We start from the raw sequence: 20863 nt of genomic DNA on the forward strand, positions 1-20863 counted from the left end.
TTTTGAAGGTCAGCATCCAACTCATCATTAAACTTTTTTAAAAGATCACCTGTGAGATCTTTTTGTAATTCCACTTGTAGAGTTTCAATCTCACTCTCAAGAGCATTCAAAGTTTTTAAATCATACGATTTTAACAGATCAAAAAAACCTCTAGAGCAAGTATTGGCTAAATCCTCCCATTTGTCTTTAAAATAGTCATCTTGAATCAGGAATGAGGGGAATACTTGGATACGGAGCCCCCTGGGGATTAAATTTTCCTGGATATATCCATCCAGAAATTCATAGTTCCAGCAAACGCGTGTGCGTTTTCTCAACAAATCCCTGAACTTCACCATAGTCTCCTGCAAATTTCTGCCGCATCCACCACTGCCCCCATCACCGCCTTCCTGAAAGGCATCATTAAGTTGCGCACACCACGTGCGGTCGCGCTCACGAAAATCCATGGTAAGGTTGAAAAACACAGAAAACAGAATTAGCAACACACAAAAGCACAATACTTGTAACAAAGTTAAAGGCGGTAACCCATGACAATAAACCGCCATAATAATAACTGTGTTGTGGGTATATTGGGGACTTTTTGATATATATATGTACAAATACTTGTCTCTTATTATGCTGCTGTTCTCCACTGAACCATATGGCTTTAGCTCTGCACCTGATCTGCATTTTGTATGTGGGTTTACTTTATGTTTGTCTATATATGCAATTTTGCTATCTTATGCACCGGGATTTTCTAGTATATTGGCAATCTGATTCATCGGCTGTGCGCATGCGATCTGTGTCCCCCAGATGTCCCCCCCATGGAGTCGGTGTCCTTACAGCCTCGGACACAGGCGCGGAGGTTTACCTCCCCGCACGTGCGCTCTGTTGCTGGACACCTGTCTGCATGGCTCATGACCTGGCCGTGACAAGGCGCATGCGCCACCACGGCTGCTCTGGTTGGCTCACACAAGTCACATGACAATACGTGACTGTTACCATGGACATAAAAGGTCTTTCAGTTGATTTCAGTTCCATCTCCTTGAGAAAGCGGTCTGGGGTACCTGTGCACCACCTGATAAGCCTTCCCTTTTTACAATTTTTGCGCCTTTATGGCGCAATTTATGCACTTTATGGAATGGCTTGCCGCCATTGCCATACACTGCCTTATTCCATGTTGACCAGCCAATCCTGAGGGATTTCTCTCCCAAACCTATTATGGCTTTATTTATAATTCATCTGGGAACTGGTGTGGGCCATACATGATATTGGTGCAATGTAGACATTTGCCTGGCGTAGGATATTGGTGTATTGGGCTATTTTTATCCCCTTTTGCTTTACCTTCCTGACTTTTGGTGTCCATTTGTTATTTGCAATTTTGCTATTTTTAACTATTGTCTGCATTTGTAATAATAAAGATTGAGATGATTTTCGAAATATAGCTTGGATTCGATCACTCTTTTTTTCTCCTTGTTTGTATATGCTTATGGTGTGGAACTGTGGGAGAGAGGGTCCCAGCCGAGTGTCCGGGTCGGAACCAAGGGGACCGTCACCTGGGTTCCGGGGGCAACTGTTTCCGGGGGACAGAGTTCAGGGACGGACCATAGAGACTGACAGGTGGGCTGGGGGAGGAGCCAATATAAAAGGGACGGGGAACGAGAGTCACAGTGAGTCAGCAGAACGAGACAGAAGGAGCAGGAGATCATGGTAGCGACTGAGAGCCAGAGCGACTTACCAGAGCCAGGGAGGAGGCCAGAGACAGGAGAGATACTCCCTCTGGACATCAGTGGGACAGCGCTGAGAGGACCGTCCGAGAACCGCTGCCCCGCGTCGACCAGCGGCCGCCGCCGTCCTCCAGCCCGCAGCTGCGGCCTGCCCGCAGTCACTCGTGGCCATTGCCGCCTCGCTCCTTCCCGCGGCTGTGGCCTGCCCGAGGACACCAGTGGCCATTGCCGCCTCGCTCCTACCCGTGGCTGTGGCCTGCCTGCGGACACCAGAGGCCGCTGCCGCCTCACTTCAGCCCGAGGCTGCGGCCTGTCTCCCACCGCCCGCAGCCGCCCCGCTTCTACCCGTGGCCACGGCTAGTTCTGTGCCGTCGGCGGCCACCACTGTCCCACTCCAGCCCGCGGCAAGGGCCGGGCTGTTGCTCGCCACGGGTCCTTGCTGACTCACTGTGCTGACTCACTGTGACTCTCGTTCCCCGTCCCTTTTATATTGGCTCCTTCCCCAGCCCACCTGTCAGACTATGGTCCGTCCCTGAACTCTGTCCCCCGGAAACAGTTGCCCCCGGAACCCAGGTGACGGTCCCCTTGGTTCCGACCCGGACAGTCGCTGGTTGCGCAGGTGGCCTGCCAGCTGCCACCCCGCATTGCTGCTGATTGCCCCCATCCGGGGGCTGCGGCCCACCTGTCCAAGGACTCCTCTTGGGCCTGTTGTGCCCCTGCTTCACAGGAGCATTGGAATGCTCGAAGACTACGAAAGATCTTCAGTGGCTGGGCCCAGCGGCTGCTACGCCGAGGAACCATCGTCCGGGACGCCGAGGGACGTCGAACCGGTTAAGTGACACTGTATAGTTAAGGACCCGTAATCGGCCATACCGCTGCCCTATAGTGACCGGCTCTGCCAAACTTAGTCGTGTTCTTAGATTTCCGTGTTGGCTTGTATTGAGTCCCTGCGAGGACAATTCCTGTTATTTGTTCGGTTGCTTAGGCTACCCCTGCGGATAGTTACCTATAAAAGTTATTACTATAAACACCAGACCGTCTCGCGTCTCGTCATTGCATCCGCCGTACCTGCTTTACCACATTTTGGCGTAGTCGGCAGGATGCAGTCTCCGAGCGCGGACAACGAGGGCCCCCAGCCCAGCATTATATTGGGGGCTATGTTAAGCAATCTACTCAGGTTCTCCGGCAGCAATACTATGCTGTGGAACTGGACGGAGCGAATGCGTGGGTTATTTAGGATGCATCCGCTTACCCCTGATCTAGAGGCAGAAGTGGCCCTGATGGCGTTGGAAGGGGAAGCCCGGGATACCGTAATGTTGAGGCCCCGGGGGCAGCGTAACACCTTCGTCAGGGTGTTACAGATCTTAGAAGAGACCTATGGTGACCCGACCGATGTGGGGGAACTGAGAACCCAGATGTTTGGATGCATGCAGAAAGAGGGGGAAACAGTGACCCAGTATATGAATGTTTTGCAGGAACTGTTTTTAGCCATTGAAAGGAAGGATGGAGTCGGCGTGGGGACCATGGACGCAACATTACGTGACCTGTTAGTGACCGGGTTACGAGACACCCTGACAAGACAGGCTTTGCGTGAGCGGGTCGAGCGGACCCACATCTGACCTTTTCAGAAATAGGGAATGAGGCACGGGTTCGGGAACAGGAGGAAGAGGTGGCGGTCCCCGTGGGGATGGCTCGGAGTATCGAAGCATCCGTAGGCGCCCTAAGCGAACCCCACTGGGTAAAAGAGGTGAAGCAAGAGATACAGAGTATTAAAGGTGAACTGGCCGAAGCCAAGAAAGAGGCCCAAGGGGTCGGCCAGGGCCGGGTAAAGGAGGCATGAACCATCACGGCCCTCACCCAAGTCGGTCCCCACGACCACTCGCCTGTTATGATTGTGAAGAATTGGGACACTCCGCCCGATAGTGCCCATGTTCCAGGGGAAACCGGCCCCGCTGGCCAAGAAGAGCAGATGACCCTGAGCCGTGGAGATGCCGCCCGGAGCCAGAGCCCACCACACGGGGTGGAGGAAGTCACGAAGACCTGGTCGCGCGGTGCCCAGTGGTATGGGCAGAGATCGAAGGCCGTGCCGTCCGATGCCTAGTAGATATGGGATCGCAAGTAACGACCATGCCAGAGACTTATTTTCAGCAACATTTTCCCGAAGCAGTGAGACCTCAGTGGGGGACCGTGATAAAGTTGGTAGCTGCCAACCAGCTACAAGTTCCTGTCGTCGGAGTAGCCTGGAAGCAGATTTCGATAAGCGGCAAATCACTCGGCCGCCGGGGAGTGGTCCTGACCCAGGGAGACACAAACAGCAAACATCCGGTTACTCTGGTTATGAACATACTACGAGAGTTCGGCAACCTACACCTCAATGATCCCACACAAGAGACTCTGAGCCACTGGGGTTCTCGCACGGCCCAAGGGCAGGTATTCCAGTGGTTGGTGCGGGAGGCGTGAGTGCTCCAGGAGTGCCAGGAGGGTGAGGTGCTGGGCAAAGTCATCGCTCCGGTGGCTCCCCCACTCGTGCTTCCTCCAGGGCAGACAGTGGTGGCCCTGGCGATCCGCGCCCTGATGCCACTGGAGGGCGTGGAGGTGCAGGTGGAACCATGCTACTCAGAGCGCCTGCACCCTGGCATACTGGTAGCCCACTCCCTGGCCACGGTGCGGGAGGGGACCGTCCTGGTGCGTTGTGTCAACCTGGAAGACCAAGATATCGCCTTGAAGCCCCGGGCTGAAATGGCCAAACTAGTAAGGCCTTTGGAGGAGATGCTGCCGGACCCCGCGGTCCAGTTGAAGGTGCAGCCCGAAGATCCTTGGGCAGTGACGGTACGGACCCTACAGACTGCCGTATCCTCGACCCAGGAGAAAGGTCGAGCCATCGTGGAGAGAATGCGGGCCGAACTTTCCAGCCTAGTGCCCACCCAACTTCTCCAGGTAGAGAGACACTTCTCGGACAATATTACAGTGTCTTCGCCAGTCATGAGGATGACATTGGATGTACCACGGCCATCACGCATGGGATCCCCATGGCAGGAGCGGCCCCCATCCGGGAGCGATATCGGCAAATTCCACGGCAGCTATACCAGGAAGTGAAAACCCTATTGGCTCAAATGCCTCGGAAGGGGGTCATACGAGAAAGCCAGAGCCCCTGGGCGGCGCCCATTGTACTGGTTCGCAAAAAAGATGGTACTCTGCGTTTTTGTGTGGATTACCGAAAGTTGAATGCCTGCACCATCAAGGACTCGTATCCACTGCCCCGCATAGAAAAGCTCTGTCCGCCTTGGGGAATGCAACGTACTACTCAACTCTAGAATTGGCCAGTGGGTACTGGCAGGTGCCGATGTCGGAGGAAGACAGAGTCAAGATGGCATTTATCCTTCCCATGGGACTGTTCGAGTTTAAACGGATGCCATTCGGGCTGGCAAACGCCGCAGGAACCTTCCAGCGGTTGATGGAGCGGTGTCTGGGAGACTTCAACTTTGAAGCCACGTTGATATACCTGGACGATATCATTATCTATTCCGCCACGTTCGAGGACCACCTGCGGCGGTTGGGGCAGGTGCTCGGCCGGCTGCAGAAGGTTGAAGGTAAAGCCCCAGAAATGCCACCTGTTCCGCACCCAGATCGAATATCTGGGGCATACCGTCACGGCGGAAGGTGTCAGACCAACCCTGAAAAAGGTTGCTGCCATCCAGGGGTGGCCTACCCCCGAGACGGTGAAAGACGTGCGGGCCTTCCTGCGGTTGGCCGGCTACTACCGTCGGTTCGTGAAGAATTTTGCACGCCAAGCCCGAGCCCTGCAGGACCTGCTGAAGGGAACTCCAACCGGGGCGAATGGACGGAAGGTCCAGTGGCAGCAATCGCAAGAGGATGCGCTTCAAGATCTCAAAGCTGCACTCTCGGAAGCCCCGGTAATGGCGTATACAGATTTCTCGCAACTGTTCATCCTGCATACTGACGGGAGCCTCCAGGGACTAGGAGCTGTGTTGTCACAGGTGCAGGACGGCCGAGAGAAAGTGATTGCCTATGGTAGCCGGTCGCTGCATGACTCCGAACGCAACCCAGACAATTACAGCTCCTTTAAGCTCGAGCTCCTCGCGGTAGTGTGGGCAATGACGGAGCGGTTCGCAGAGTATCTGGCAGGCTCCGAGGTGGTGGTGCGTACTGACAACAACCCACTAGCCCATTTGGAGAATGCCAAACTGGGGGCCCTGGAGCAGCGGTGGGTGGCTCGGATGACCAAGTTCAACTACAAGATCATCTACAAAAGAGGGGCTGAAAACGTGCACGAGACGATGAATTTGAAGGAGAAGAGACGCTGTTTGCCCTCACCACCGCCGCGCTTACAGCCACCGCGCAAGAAGTGCCTCAGCTGGGACCCTTAGGGGGAATGCTGGAACAGCTGCGCGACAAGTGGATCCAGCAGCAGCAGAAAGATGGAGAAATTGGACTCCTGCGCCAATGGGTGGCCACCGGCAAATTGCCCACTGGCTCACAGAGACAGACTTTGACCCAGGATATGTTGCTGATGTTGCGCCAGTGGGAGGAACTAGTCATCAAAAAGGTACTTTTATATCGGAGAGCCGTGTCACGAACAACGTCTGCGACAGCATGGCAGGTGATCGTGCCCGGAACCCATCTCAGACAACTGGCTCGGGAAGCTCACGAAAAGGGGGCTCACTTTGGTGCTCAAAAGACTTTGCAATGGTTGCAGCAGATAGTGTACCATCCACGATTGCACGCTGCTGTGGAAGAAGTTTGCCGAACCTACCGCCCGTGCGAGCTCGCTAAACCTCCCGTGCAACGAGCCCCGGTGCAGACAATTGTCCCTCCCCTCGAGCTCCTCACGGTGGACTATCTGACCATAGGTCCTGCCTACCAGGGGTATGAGCATTGTCTCGTTATGGTGGATCATTTCACCAAGTTCGCCGTGGTCACCCCCCACCCGAGACCAGACAGCGGAGTCGGCCACCAATGCGATTTGTAAAAACTTTATCCAAGTGTACGGCTGCCCGCAACGAATACATTCGGACCAAGGAGCGTGCTTCCTAGGAAGAGTGATGGAAGAACTACATCATCTCTACGGTATCTATAAGTCTCGGACTACACCATACCACCCGCAGGGAAACAGAGCCTGCGAACGATTCAATCGGACATTAATCCAAATGCTGCATACCCTGGAGAGTGACCGAAAGGCCCGCTGGCCTGAATACGTCCCTGAGCTGGTGTGGGTATATAATTACCAGGTGCACCGGGTGACTGATTACACCCCCTACTCATTGCTGTTTGGACGGGAAGGCAGAGGAATCATGGAAGTGGACTTAAACCCGGAGGAACGTCTACCCTGGACTGGAGTATCCTTGTGGGTCCGAAATCACCGGCACCGGCTTCAGACCCTCCACCGAATCGTCCATACAAAGCTCCAGGATCTAGAACACCCGGGGGGGAGCACTGCCCCCAATTGACATACAGACTGGGGATCGGGTACTCGTACTAGATCAACGCCCCCAAAACAAGTTAGAACCATGGTGGGAGGAGAACCCGTACAGAGTGTTGCACCGGATAAGCCCCGATGGGCCTGTGTATGAAATACAATCAGAAAGAGATGGTGCACCTCTCACTCGTACTGTGCACCTAAATATGTTGCGCCCCTGTGCGTCCACTGATCCCATGCGACCCGAGCTGATCCCTCAGGTCCCCAACCCCCCGTCAACGGTCTGGGACCTGGATGACGAAGAGGACTTCCCAGCCACATCCGTGGGCCCTCCAAGTAATGACATTGCAGCAGACCCAGTTAGCCCGCCAGAATCGACCAACCTACCACCATCCACCACCCCAGAAAGCTCCATCATGGTCAAACTTAGATGCTCCGAGCGGTCAACAGCTGACAAACCCCCTGAATGTTACGAACAGGACCAGTTCGTATGGCGACAAGAACTGTCGTCTCCAAAGACTAACTCGCGTCTACTAAAGACCTCGCCCGAGGACTGGCGAGCATACAGGGTGGGGGAGTGTGGGAGTGTCGAGGGTCCGGGTCAGAACCAAGGGGACCGTCACCTGGGTTCCGGGGGCAACTGTTTCCGGGCGACAAAGTTCAGGGACAGACCGTGGAGACTGACAGGTGGGTTGGGGGAGAAGCCAATATAAAAGGGGCAGGGAACGCGAGTCACAGTGAGTCAGCAGAACGAGACAGAAGGAGCAGGAGATTGTGGGAGCGACTGAGAGCCAGAGCGACTTACCAGAGCCAGGGAGGAGGCCAGAGACAGGAGAGATACTCCCCCTGGACATCAGTGGGACGGCGCCGAGACGACCGTCCGAGAACCGCTGTCCCACGTCGACCAGCGGCCGCCGCCGTCCTCCAGCCCGCGGCTGCGGCCTGCCCGCGGTCACTCGCGGCCGTTGCCGCCTCGCTCCTGCCCGCGGCTGCGGCCTGCCCACAGACACCAGCGGCCGTTGCCGCCTCACTTCAGCCCGAGGCTGCGGCCTGTCTCCCGCCGCCCGCAGCCACCGCGCTTCTACCCTAGTTCTGTGCCGTCGGCGGCCACCACTGTCCCGCTCCAGCCCGCTGTTGCTCGCCGCAGGTCCTCCATTGCAGTCGCTGACTGCGCAGGTGGCCTGCCAGCCGCCGCATCGCCGCTGCTTGCCCCTATCCGTGGGCTGCGGCCCACCTGTCCAACGACTCCTCTTGGGCCTGTTGTGCCCCTGCTTCACCGGAGCGTTCGAACGCTCGAAAACTACGAAAGATCTTCAGCGGCTGGGCCCAGCGGCTGCTACGCTGAGGGACGTCGAGCCGGTTAAGTGACACTGTATAGTTAAGGACCCGTAGTCGGCCATACCGCAGCCCTATAGTGACCGGCTCTGCCGGACTTAGTCGTGTTCTTAGATTTCCATGTTGGCTTGTATTGAGTCCCTGCGAGGACAATTCCTGTTATTTGTTCGGTTGCTTAGACTACCCCTGCGGATAGTTACCTATAAAAGTTATTACTATAAACACCAGATCATCTCGAGTCTCGTCACTGCATCCTCCGTAACTACTACTAAATGAATTGATTCAGCTCTGCGCAGCCTCAATGGCTGCCTGTAGATGATCTAATTACCATGGGAAAGTTTCTGACTTTTTTCCCACAGTCATTAGTTTATTCACAGATCAGCCGGGGGACTCCCCGCAGCTTCAGTGACGTCAGCAGGAGTCCCCGGTTGATCTGTGAATGAACTAATGACCATTGAGGCTGCGCAGAGCTGAATCAATTAATTTAGTAGTAGTTTACAGTGGGGCTGGTCGCATTAGCACCGGTCCTCATTGTAAACTATTTAACCCCTTCTGATGGATTGCAGCGTGGGACATGACTGAACAGCGGAGAGGTAAGGATATTGGTGATTTTTTATGTTATTTTTGTTGCAGGTCATGGTTTTTTTGGGATTACCAGACTAATAAAAATTGGTCCAAAACTTGGGGTATTTATTTCATTAAATGACTTTTTAAGTAATGTCTCTGTGTGGTTTTTAACCCTTTCTTAGTATAGGGTTAATAATGTCTTATTGACACCTCTCCATTATTAATCGGCCTAATGTCACCTTACAATCGAATGGTGACATTAACCCTTTGTTATATTAACCCATTCACCACTGCTACAGGGCAATGGGAATAGAGAGGATAAGTGCCAGAATTGGCGCATCTTATAGATGCGCCATTTCTGGAGTGTCTGGGGGCAGATTTTTTTAGCCGGGGGGGGAAAAAACAGTGGTCCCTCTCATGGCTATTTAAATCTGCCCTCACTCACCTGCTTAACCTCTCTGGTTGATGAATCACAGCGGGAGCCCACGCATTTTTTACAACGAATTAACTCCTTAAAATAACACCTACTCCTCCCAAATTTTGCACACAAGCCCTCATCTAATTATTAGTCAGGGACATATAAAAAAAAAAACATGAAATGAAATGGTTTACTGTATGTAAACCATGTGTCATTTCATGTCGGGTTGGGGAATGATTTGACAGAAGCCGGCAATTGAATTAGCGGCTATTCTGCTATGAAGAACACTGTGAAATATATATATATATATATATATATAAATATATATGTGTGTGTCTCAATGACATGTACTGTATATGTATATATATATACACATATATGTATTCTATGTGTATATATCTATTCTTTCCTTTCTTTATTAAACCTGTCAGTGTGAGTTTACTGTATAGTGCACTGAATTGCCGGATTTTGTAAAAGACACCGGGTGCGTATTTCTCGCAAGTCACATGTGTGGTCCGTGTGTAATGCATATTTTTAGTGCACCCATAGACTTTCATTGGCGTACTACGGGCGTAGTACGCTGACAATCGCAGCATGCTGCAATTGGCACGGATCGTAGAATACGGACGAGAAATATACGGCTGTTGGGAGCTGCCCCATAGAGAATCATTTGTCCGTGTGGATGCGTGCTTTTAACGCCTCACACTTGTCCGTATTCCTCTCTAGTGTGACCCGGCCTTACACAGACTCAGAGCAGAGAGACCCAGATTCCTCATCAGCTCCCAGCTTTAACCCCTAGAGGTCCCAGCTTCAATTTGAGCAGAGACTGTAGAGACTGCACGCTCCGCTCTTGCCGATGCCAACGTGGGAGAAGTAGACCCTACAATCAAGCTTTCCCCGGACTGATAAGTTATAATTATCCGAGTTTAACCGTTTTAACGCTGCATAACCGTTTAACTGCTTTCTTCAGCTCCATTGTTCTGCTTTACTGTTTTACTCTGTCTCATCCCTCTACTGCTCCTCCCTGTGTGGAGAGAAAAATCCCTGTAAATAAAACTTTAACTCTTGGTCTGTCTCGGATCCGTGGCGACATCCTCCGTGCCTGCAGGTTATTACAACAGCACCAATGTATGTCATCTTTCTTATCCTTGCTGGGAGAGTAAACACACAAGAGGTTAAAAGGGTTCTCCCACCTCCACCCCCCAGTGTTTTTTCTTGGCCCTGTAGACCCTGAATAGCTAGAGGGTGATGCAGCGCTACAGAAACTTACCAAAGCTTCATTTATCACCACCCTCTGATGACATACAGAACACTTATTCTGTCACCTCCATCCCACAGCTTGTTTTTAATGAAACTTTACACGATCAGGGGGCAGTGCTAGCAGCAGTGTGAAGGAAGGGACAGCAGTGCTGACCCCAAAGTTTCTATCCCAGCCTTGAACAGAGTCATCATAGGAAGGCAGCACTGGTGTCACTCACACCGCTTCTATCTTCATCCCGTAATGGCATCCGGTTTCACAGAAATAAGCTACGAGCCATCAGTGATAGAAGTGTGCCAGCGTTGCGGTCGCCTATCCCACAGCTTCCATCAGTGCTATTGATTCCGGATGTCACCAGAGAAGCTGTGGTAAGTGCATGCAGCTTTGTGCCCCGATGACATCCCTGTTCCCCTAAAACGAAAAGTAACAGGAAGTTAAAAAAAAAAAAAAAGAACATACATGGATTAGCTGTACAGAGAGAAAAGTAGGAAATCTTCAAATAAACCAAGTTACAGAAGTTGTTATGGATCATAAATAGATATTGATGAAGGGCATTTTAGGTATTGAACAACGTCTTTAGGGTATGTGCACACATATGCAGAAAATTCCTGACTGAAAACCGGACTCCTTCCCTGAAAACGCGCGTTTTTTTCCGGAGCGTCCCCAGTCTCATAGAAAATAGCTAGAAATGCGGAATTTTCCGTGAAATTAATGAGCATGCTGCGTTTTTTACCGCAATGCGTTTTTTTCACTGAAAAAATGCATCAATATGCACAAAAAGTGCGGAATTCATTAAAATGAATGGGATGCTTCTTTTAAGCGTTTTTTTTTTAAAAAAACGCAAAAAAACGCTTACGTGTGCACATACGCTTTAGGTGTGGACTAGGTTTGCCACTTTACTGTAATTGCATTTTTTGTGCTTGCTTTTTTTTTTTTTCTTTCAATACCGCAGCATACTGTTGCATTTTCACTTGCATTGTGGCAGTTTTCTCCAAAAGACCTTCGCTAATGTTTTGGGTTTTTTTTTTTTTTTTTTTTTTAAATCATGTCTATTTGTGAGCTTAATTTTTTTATGCTTCACTTTTTTTGTGATTCTATCAGGAATCATTAAATCACATGACTCGTAATGCTAAAAACAGCTTAAAAAAATACTTTCCTAATAAGCGGGGAAAAAAAAACCAAAAAAAAACACACATTTAAAAATCCTGACACTTTTTTAAAACTATAAGGTTAAGTAAAAAAAAAATGTGTGAATTTGCCTAAGGCCAGCTTCACATACGTTTAAGGATTTGTAGTGTGGATTCGCTCAGCAAATCTGCAGCAATTTATAGCACAATAGAAGAATAAAAGACGCCTGCGGCTCACCCATGGAGACGGACATGCGGTGAATCCACACGGTTCAGTGAACACATGCGCATTCACTTGCATTCAATAGCCTGCAGCGCTTTGGAAGCAGCGAACATGCACTGCATCCACAGCACTGCCAATTCCTGATCTTCTTCCCAAACCCTATGGGGTTTTCAAAATTCCATCCACATGTGGGACAAAAATCAAAGCATGTTGTGGATTTTAAGTCTGCAGCATTCTCCATTCTCATTCTTAGGCCGGGGTCACACTAACCGACGCAAAATACGGTCAGTATTTTACATGCGTAATACGGATGAATGGCCCCTAAACAGTGCTCTGTATGTCATCCGTAATCAAGGTGTGATCGCGTATTTTGCGCATGTCAACATCCGTATGGCATCCGTATAGCGAGATTTTCTCGCAGGCTTGCAAAATGGACGTATAATGGAGCCCTATGACAGGGTTTCTAACAGAAACCAAAGATTAGATATAGACACATAGAATACATATATATATATATTCTATGTGTATGTATCTATTCTTTTGTTTCTTTATTAAACCTGTCAGTGTGAGTTTACTGTATAGCGCACTGAATTGCCGGCTTTGCTAAAAGACACCGGGTGCGTATTTCTCGCAAGTCACATGTGTGGTCCGTGTGTAATCCGTATTTTTTGCGCACCCATAGACTTGCATTGGCGTACTATGGCCGTAGTACGCTTTCAATCGCAGCATGCTGCGATTGGCACGGACCGTAGAATACAGATGAGAAATATACGCCTGGTGCGATGGACCCCATAGAGAATCGTTTGTCCGTGTCTAATGCGTGCTTTTAGCGCCTCTCACTCGGCCGTATTCCTCGCCAGTGTGACCCCGGCCTTAGGCTGTGTGCACACGATGCAGATTTGCAGCGGTTCCGCAGCGGATTTTTCCACGCAGAAACGCTGCATATCCGCATTGTGATGTACAGTAATAATTATTATAATAATATTTTTATTTATATAGCGCCAACATATTCCGCAGCACTTTACAATTAAACGGGGACATGTACAGACAATAAATTCAATACAAGTTAAGACAATTCAAACAGTGACATTAGGAGTGAGGTCCCTGCTCGCAAGATTACAATCTACACGGAAATGGGGGGACACAGTAGGTGAGAAATGCTTGTTAATTCAGATCTGGCAATTATAATAAATAGGGATTTTCATATAAAGCTGCATGATCCGGTCATCAGCCCGTGTGTTTAAGTGCAATAGACAAGTATCAAGTGCAGTTATCGTGTGCATGGAGGTTGTGGAGACAGATGAATAGTAGGATGCAGATTCAGAATAATATTTGGAACGAGGGAACAGGGCAAAGTTAGTTTGCTGAGTAGTTGATGTGGTAGGCTTGTTTGAAGAGATGGGTTTTCAAAGCGCGCTTGAATAGGTCAGGGCTAGGTATCAGTCTGATCGTCTGGGGAAGTGCATTCCAGAGAGCTGGAGCAGCACGAGAGAAGTCTTGGAGACGGAGGTGCGAGGTTCGGATTACCGGGGATGTTAGTCTTAGGTCATTTGTAGAACGGAGGGCACGTGTAGGGCGATAGACAGAGATGAGAGAGGAGATATAAGGCGGTGCAAAACAGTGGAGAGCTTTGTGGGTGAGAGATGAGTTTATACTGGACCCTGTAGCGAATAGGTAGCCAGTGTAATGACTGGCACAAGATGGAGGCATCGGTGAAGCGGCTGGACAGAAATATGACCCTGGCTGCCGCATTCAGGATGGATTGGAGAGGAGAAAGTTTGGTAAGAGGGAGACCGATCAGAAGAGAGTTGCAGTAGTCCAGACGAGAATGAATAAGAGCGACAGTAAGAGTCTTGGCAGTTTCAAAGGTGAGAAAAGGTCGGATTCTGGAGATGTTTTTAAGATGCAGGTGACAAGAGCGACTGAGTGATCGGATGTAGGGAGTAAAGGAGAGTTCAGTGTCGAATATGACCCCAAGACAGCGGGCATGCTGCTTGGGAGTTATGGTTGAACCCTCCAGGGTTATTTCAATGTTAAGTAGAGTGAGGTTAGTAGAGGGGAGAAACACAAGAAGTTCAGTTTTGGAGAGATTTAGTTTCAGATAGAGGGAGGACATGATGCTAGAGACAGCAGACAGACAATCCTTGGTATTTTGAATTAGGGTAGGGGTGATGTCAGGGGAAGAAGTGTATAATTGGGTGTCATCAGCATAGAGATGATACTGGAACCCAAATCTGCTGATTGTTTGTCCAATAGGGGCAGTGTATAAAGAGAAGAGGAGGGGGCCTAGGACTGAGCCCTGCGGGACCCCGATAGTAAGGGGACGAGGAGAGGAAGAGGAGCCGGGAAAAGATACAGTGAAGGAGCGGTCAGAGAGGTAGCAGGAGAACCAGGAGAGGGCTGTGTCCTTGAGGCCTATAGAGCGGAGCATAATGAGGAGGAGCTGGTGATCCACAGTGTCGAATGCTGCAGAGAGATCCAGGAGAATCAGCAGGGAGCAATGACCTTTCGATTTAGCTGTTATTAGATCATTAGAGACTTTAGTGAGGGCAGTTTCAGTAGAGTGTAAAGAGCGGAAACCAGATTGTAAGGGGTCGAGAAGAGTTATCCGAGAGATAGCGGATTAGACGGGAGTGGACCAAGCGTTGCAGGAGTTTCGAGATGAAGGAAAGGTTAGAGACAGGTCTGTAGTTAGCAGTGCAGTTCTGGTCCAGGGATGGCTTTTTAAGTAAAGGGGTTATGATGGCATGTTTAAATGAGGAGGGAAATATACCTGAAGAAAGAGAGAGGTTAAATATTTTAGTCAGGTGAGTGGTGACCACTGGTGAGAGAGACTGCAGGAGCTATGAATGAATGGGGTCACTGTTGCAGGTTGTAGGCCGAGCAGAAGCGAGGAGCTTGGAAACTTCTTCTTCTGAAACTGGCTCAAAGATGTCTAGTGAGCTTGAGGTGCGGCAGGGAAGGGGACCCAGGCACTGAGGAGATTGGGCTGAGATATCCTGATGGATGTGGTTGATTTTTTCTAGGAAATAAGTGGCCAGATCCTCACCGCTGAGGTTGGTGATGGGGGCCTGTACTTTAGGTTTCAGGAGGGAGTTTAAGGTTTCAAAAAGTCGTCTTGGGTTGTTGGATAGTGAGGTGATGAGGGTGGTGAAGTAGGATTGTTTGGCCAGATGAAGGGCAGAGTTATAGGTTTTGAGCATGAACTTATAGTGGGTAAAGTCTTCTACTAAGAGAGATTTTCTCCACTGCCGCTCTGCACACCTTGAGCAGCGCTGAAGAAAGCGTGTTTGCGTTGTGTGCCAGGGCTGCCGTTGTCTGTGTCGGGTCTTTCTGCGTATAGAAGGTGCTGCTTCATCTAGGGCATTCTTCAGTGTATTATTGAAGTGTGACAATGCTATGTCTGGACAGGAGAGGGTGGAGATGGGGGCTAAAGATGTGTGAAGATTGTCCATAAGCTGTTGGGTATTAATGGTACGTGTATTCCGATAAGTGTGGTAGGTGGGGATGTCTCGGGTGAGGAGACAATTCTTGACTGAGAAGGAAAGAAGGTTGTGGTCCGAGAGCGGGAGCGGGGAGTTAGTAAAGTCGTGCAGTGAGCCGGGACGGGAGAAAACCAGGTCCAGAGTATTCCCGTCCTCATGTGTAGGAGAATTAGTAAACTGTGAGAGGCCGAATGAAGAAGTTAGAGAAAGAAGATGAGAGGCAGATTGGGAGAGCGGATCATTGATAGGGATGTTAAAGTCTCCCATGATGAGGGTGGGGATGTCACAGGATAGAAAGTGAGTAAGCCAGGTGGCGAAGTGGTCTAGAAACTGGCGGGAGGAGCCTGGAGGGCGATAAACAACCGCCACTCGTAAAGAGAAGGGCTTAAAGAGTCTGATGGCGTGGACTTCAAAGGAAGGAAATGTAAGTGAGGGAACAGGGGGGATGACCTGGAAAGCACATTGTGATGAAAGGAGCAAACCAACACCTCCACCCTGTCTGTTCTCAGGTCTGGTGGTATGTGAAAATTTCAGCCCAACAAACGAGAGAGCGGCAGCAGCGGTGGTGTCTGAATGCTGGATCCAGGTTTCTGTACTAGCCAGAAGGTTAAGGGAATTAGAAAGAAAAAGATCGTGAATGTAAGTCAGTTTGTTACACACAGACCGTGCATTCCAGAGAGCACATTGGAAAGTGATAGGAGAATGCATGCACTGAATGTTAATAAGATTAGCAGGGTTTCTATATGCAGCTGGTGGAGGGAGATGTCACCTGCAACTAGTAAAAGGAGAAAAAACAGAAAAAGCAGGTGATGGGATGATTTGTATGAACGTTTTGAGTGCTGCATGGAGGTTTAGGATGGTTTGGTGTGGGTAAGAAATGTCAATAGAGCCTCAGAGTTATACATGGGAGAGGGGAAAAGGGAGGGGTGGATATGCAGAGAGTGCACAGAATGTGTAAGGGCAGGCGAGTTGTTAGAAAGCAGAAGTGAAGACAAAGAAGCAGCAGGTTGATATGATCAATGCATATGTAGTACGACTGACCAAGAAGCATGCGTGCATGAAAAACTTATGCACCTTACCTGTCTCCTGCCCAACTGCATTGTCTAACTGTAAAACACTTGATCCTGTTGCACGCGTGCTATCCCAGCCAGAGCTAAATATATATGAATGAAATGTCTGCTAGCTGCAGCCACCAAAAAGGCCACAATCAGTAATTAACCAATTAGCACAAGGCCAGAGCAGGCATTACTATGCAGGGTAAATAACTAACGCTGGACAAGGCCATCAAACAGAGAAAGGGAAAAAAAAAACCTTTCAACACTTCAAAGCAGAACCAAAAAGAGAGAGAAAAAAAAAAAAAGAGAGATCCACCACAGGAGTGATGGAATTAAATACCATGAAAATATCTTGCAACATATGATGCAGTTCACACTTGGCAGACAGCACACATGGATGATGGAATTAAATACCTGTGTGAAGAAGAAGAGAAGTAGCATTACAGTAGCATTAAAATAAATGAAAAAAAAAAAAAAACGCTGTGCAGACGCTGCAGATTTTTCCGTGCGGTTTTCCTGCGGTCCAAAATCAGAAGCATGTTACTTCTTTTGTGCGGTTTTCCACCTCCCCTGTCTCCAAATCCGCAGGGGGGAATCCGCAGTGGAAAACCGCACAAAAACCGCTGGAAAACCGCAGGAAAAATGGAAGAAATCTGCAGGAAAAATGCAGGTCATTTGACCTGCGGATTTCTTCAATTCTGCGAGGAAAAATCCGCAGGGCAAAAAAGTCTATCTGCATTCAGCCTTATGTGGATTTTTATTGTGGATTTCATCCTATTCCTTACTTTGCTTTGGAGTACGGTGAATTTCGAAGCCAAATCTGCAAGAAACACATGCAGATTCTGTAGTGAATTTGTGACCATATCCTCAGTGCAAATTTTCAGCAAGGTGTGAACACGGCCTTTATTGAGAGCAGCCAAGTGATCGACACAGGTTCAGCTGCATAAAATCCCAGACATCAAGATCAGCTGTTCTTAGGCCGGTTTCACATTTGCGCTTTATAGCGCTGCCGGCTCCCTGCCCGCCCCATCCGGTCATCACCACCTACTAGCGCACATGGGCGCTTGCGATCTGCGCACCCTATCTTTAGCATAGGGTGCGCAGATCGTGTGCTGGACGTGCGCTAGCAGGATTTTGCCGTGTGCTGCGCACTTTTGAAGGTGCACCCGTGTGCGCCGAACGCAGCATGTTGCATTTCGGCGCGCACGGCGCACCTTCAAAAGTGCGCAGCGCACAGCAAAATTCTGCTAGCGCACGTCCAGCACATGATCTGCGCACCCTATGCTAAAGATAGGGTGCGCAGATCGCAAGCGCCCATGTGCGCTAGTAGGCGGCGATGACCGGATGGGGCGGGCAGGGAGCCGGCAGGGGGCAGGGCTTAGCGGCGGCCGTCGCAGCGCTATAAAGCGCAAATGTGAAACCGGCCTTAGCTCTCCACTCTGGCTTGTATAGGAGGTTTTGAAAGGGGTCAATGGCACATGAAAAGATATTGTCTTTATCAAACACTCTCGAGACTGGAATCATACACTTAGATATTTTGCAGATTAATCAACAACTTCTGTGGAGTAAAACTCTTCAAAATGTCATTTTTGTGTATCTCAAAGTTATGCAAAATGTCCAATCCGCACCAGCACCGCCGAAGTGGGTGGAGCTGGAACAGTAAGGGGTGTTATTAAGCCCACCCAACAAGTTCTTCAGAATTAATGCCAAAAAAGTGGTGAAAAATTCCACCCCTAACTGGCATAAATTTCTGGTGGGTCAGCACGGCAGTGGAAAGACATGCCAAATTAAAGATGCCCACACATTGTAATGAATTTGGCAGATCGCACTCCAGCTCTTCTTTCATTAAGACAGGCGTTCAAAATTTTAGTTTTAATTTGTTTGGGCTCATAGCTGGCCTGTCTAAGCAGGCTATTAAACATTTTCGCCAGGGGTCAGATGGTCTAAATGCACCATTAAACTGCCTGTTAAGGCTCATTCACACGTCAGTATTTGGTCAGTATTTTACATCAGTGTTTGTATGCCAAAGCCAGGAATGGAAGTTACCGAGAAAAAAATATAATTGAACGACTGACTCCTGTTCCTTATTTTGGAGACATTCCTGGTTTTGGCATACAAATACTGATGAAATACTGATCAAAAATACTGATGTGTGAAAGAGGCCTTAAATTCACTTTTGGCTGTGGCTCAAATATGGCAAGTATGATTCCAGCTGAAGACTGGAGAGGATCTTACACTTGTATATTACTCTTGTATATATTACACTTGTCTATATTTCCTCTTTTCACATGTAAAGCGCCATGGAATAAATGGCGCTATATAAATGCATAATAATAATCTAGGCTATTCAAGAAGGCACACAAGGGGTCGTATGGTAAATTAACACTGCTCCTTTTCATAACACTGCTATGATGCTTATATTATACTGTAGTTACATCGTGTTGCATGTAGTGTTTATGCAACACTCTTTTCTATTAATCACTAGCATGTGTATCATTTATTTTACTCGCTTATATAGTGCCACAGCACTTTACATATATTATCAATCATCACTGTCCCCATTGGGGCTCACAATCTACATTCCCTATCATTATGTCATTAGAGTGTGGGAGGAAAGCAGAGAACCCGGATGAAACCCACGCAAACATGGGGAGAACATACAAACTCCTTGCAGATGTTGTCTTTGGTGGGATTTGAACCCAGGACCCCAGCGCTACAAGGCTACAGCGCAATAGTAGTTACATAATCTTTTAAAGTAAATCTGTGAGTCAGTGATGTCATCGGGGAGTTTCCTGTGACCCGCACTGTCATGGACAGCGAGAGAATGACATGCTAAGCATGTCGAGATGAGGAGACTTAAACCAGCAATGCTACTCTGGGAAATATGCAAATTGTCTCTTCAGAGAGGAAGAGGACTAGAACTCTAGTGCCACCTATTGGAAGTAGCAATCCTAAAAGTCAATGTCGACCCTTTAACGAGCCTTGTTACATGACTTAGGATAAAAGCCAAAATCAGAATCTCAATTTGCAGACACTGTGTTTCGGGGTACTGCCCCTCATCAGTGCAAAGTGTGAGATCTGGTTTGGCTGTGTGACAAGGAGCATATTGATCCCCCCAGGTGCTTCACAGAAGTTTATAACATAGAACCATGAAAATTTAAAAAAAAAAAAAATCACATTTTTTCCCACAAAAATGTTGCTTTAGTTCAAATTTTTTTTTTATTTTCACAAGTATATCTGGAGAAAATGGACCCCAAAATTTGTTAAGCAATTTATCCTGAGTATGCAAATACCCCATATGTGGGGGAAAACTACTGTTTGGCCGCACAACAGGGCTCAGAAAGAAAGGAGTGAGGTTTTAAAATGCAGACTTTGATGGAATGGTTTGCAGGTGTCATGTCTCATTTGTAGAGCCCTTGATGTGCCTAAATGGTAGAAACCTCCCACAAGTGACTCCATTTTGAAAACTAGACCCCTGAAGGAATTTATCTAGATGTGTGGTGAGCAACTTCAACTCACAGATGCGTCACAGAATTTTACGAAGTTGATCTGTAAGGCTGGTTTCACACTTGCATTTTTTGAGCTGCTTTTTAGCGCAAAAAAAGCATGCGTTTTTTCCCCTATACTTTAACATGGGTGCGCTTATCTGCGCATACATATGCGTACGTACACGTTTGTATGCGCATGCGTTTTTTTGCAGTGTGCGCTCGGGCGCACAAAATGCATCCTGTTGCATTTTTTGTGCGTCCGACTTGCCCCCAAAAAACGCATGTGCACGCAATGCGTTTTTTTTTTACAGCAAAACACCTATTAAAGTCTATGGGTGCGCATACGTATGCGCAAAAAAAGCATGCTTTTTTAAAAAAAAAATGCACCAAAACCCACACAAACGCATGATGCTTTTTTTCATGCGTTTGTGTGCGCAAAAAACGCGCAGCAAAAAAACGCAAGTGTGAAAGTAGCCTAAAAATGAAAAAATTTATTTTTCAAACAAAAATGTTGTTTTAGCTGCAATTTTTTTTTATTTCCATAAAAAGGAGAAAATGGACCCCAAAATTTGTTGTGCAATTTCTCCTGAGTATGCAGATACCCCATATGTGATTGAAAACTACTTTTGATTCACAGTGCAAAGCTCAGAAGGTAAGTTGCGCCATATTGCAGTTCAGATTTTGTTGGAATGGTGTGAGGGTGCCATGTGACATGGGCAGAGCTCCTAAGATGCCAGAACAGCAGAAGCCTCCATAAGAGACCCCAT

At 48.7% G+C, this 20863-nt stretch overlaps 1 long non-coding RNA gene across 1 annotated transcript; it reads right to left on the reverse strand.

The window, feature by feature from the left end:
* Positions 1–10786: 10786 nt before the first annotated feature.
* On the reverse strand, positions 10787–17515 carry LOC141089068 (uncharacterized). The gene is made up of 3 exons (XR_012232165.1): positions 17394–17515; positions 16949–17022; positions 10787–11129 (listed from the first exon to the last, which is right to left on the reverse strand). It is a non-coding gene; the product is annotated as an uncharacterized lncRNA (long non-coding RNA).
* Between the last annotated feature and the right edge of the window lie 3348 nt (positions 17516–20863).

Source organism: Dendrobates tinctorius, unplaced genomic scaffold (assembly GCF_039654945.1).
Source record: "Dendrobates tinctorius isolate UK_male_01 unplaced genomic scaffold, ASM3965494v1 ptg000044l, whole genome shotgun sequence".
NCBI classification, from domain to species: domain Eukaryota; kingdom Metazoa; phylum Chordata; class Amphibia; order Anura; family Dendrobatidae; genus Dendrobates; species Dendrobates tinctorius.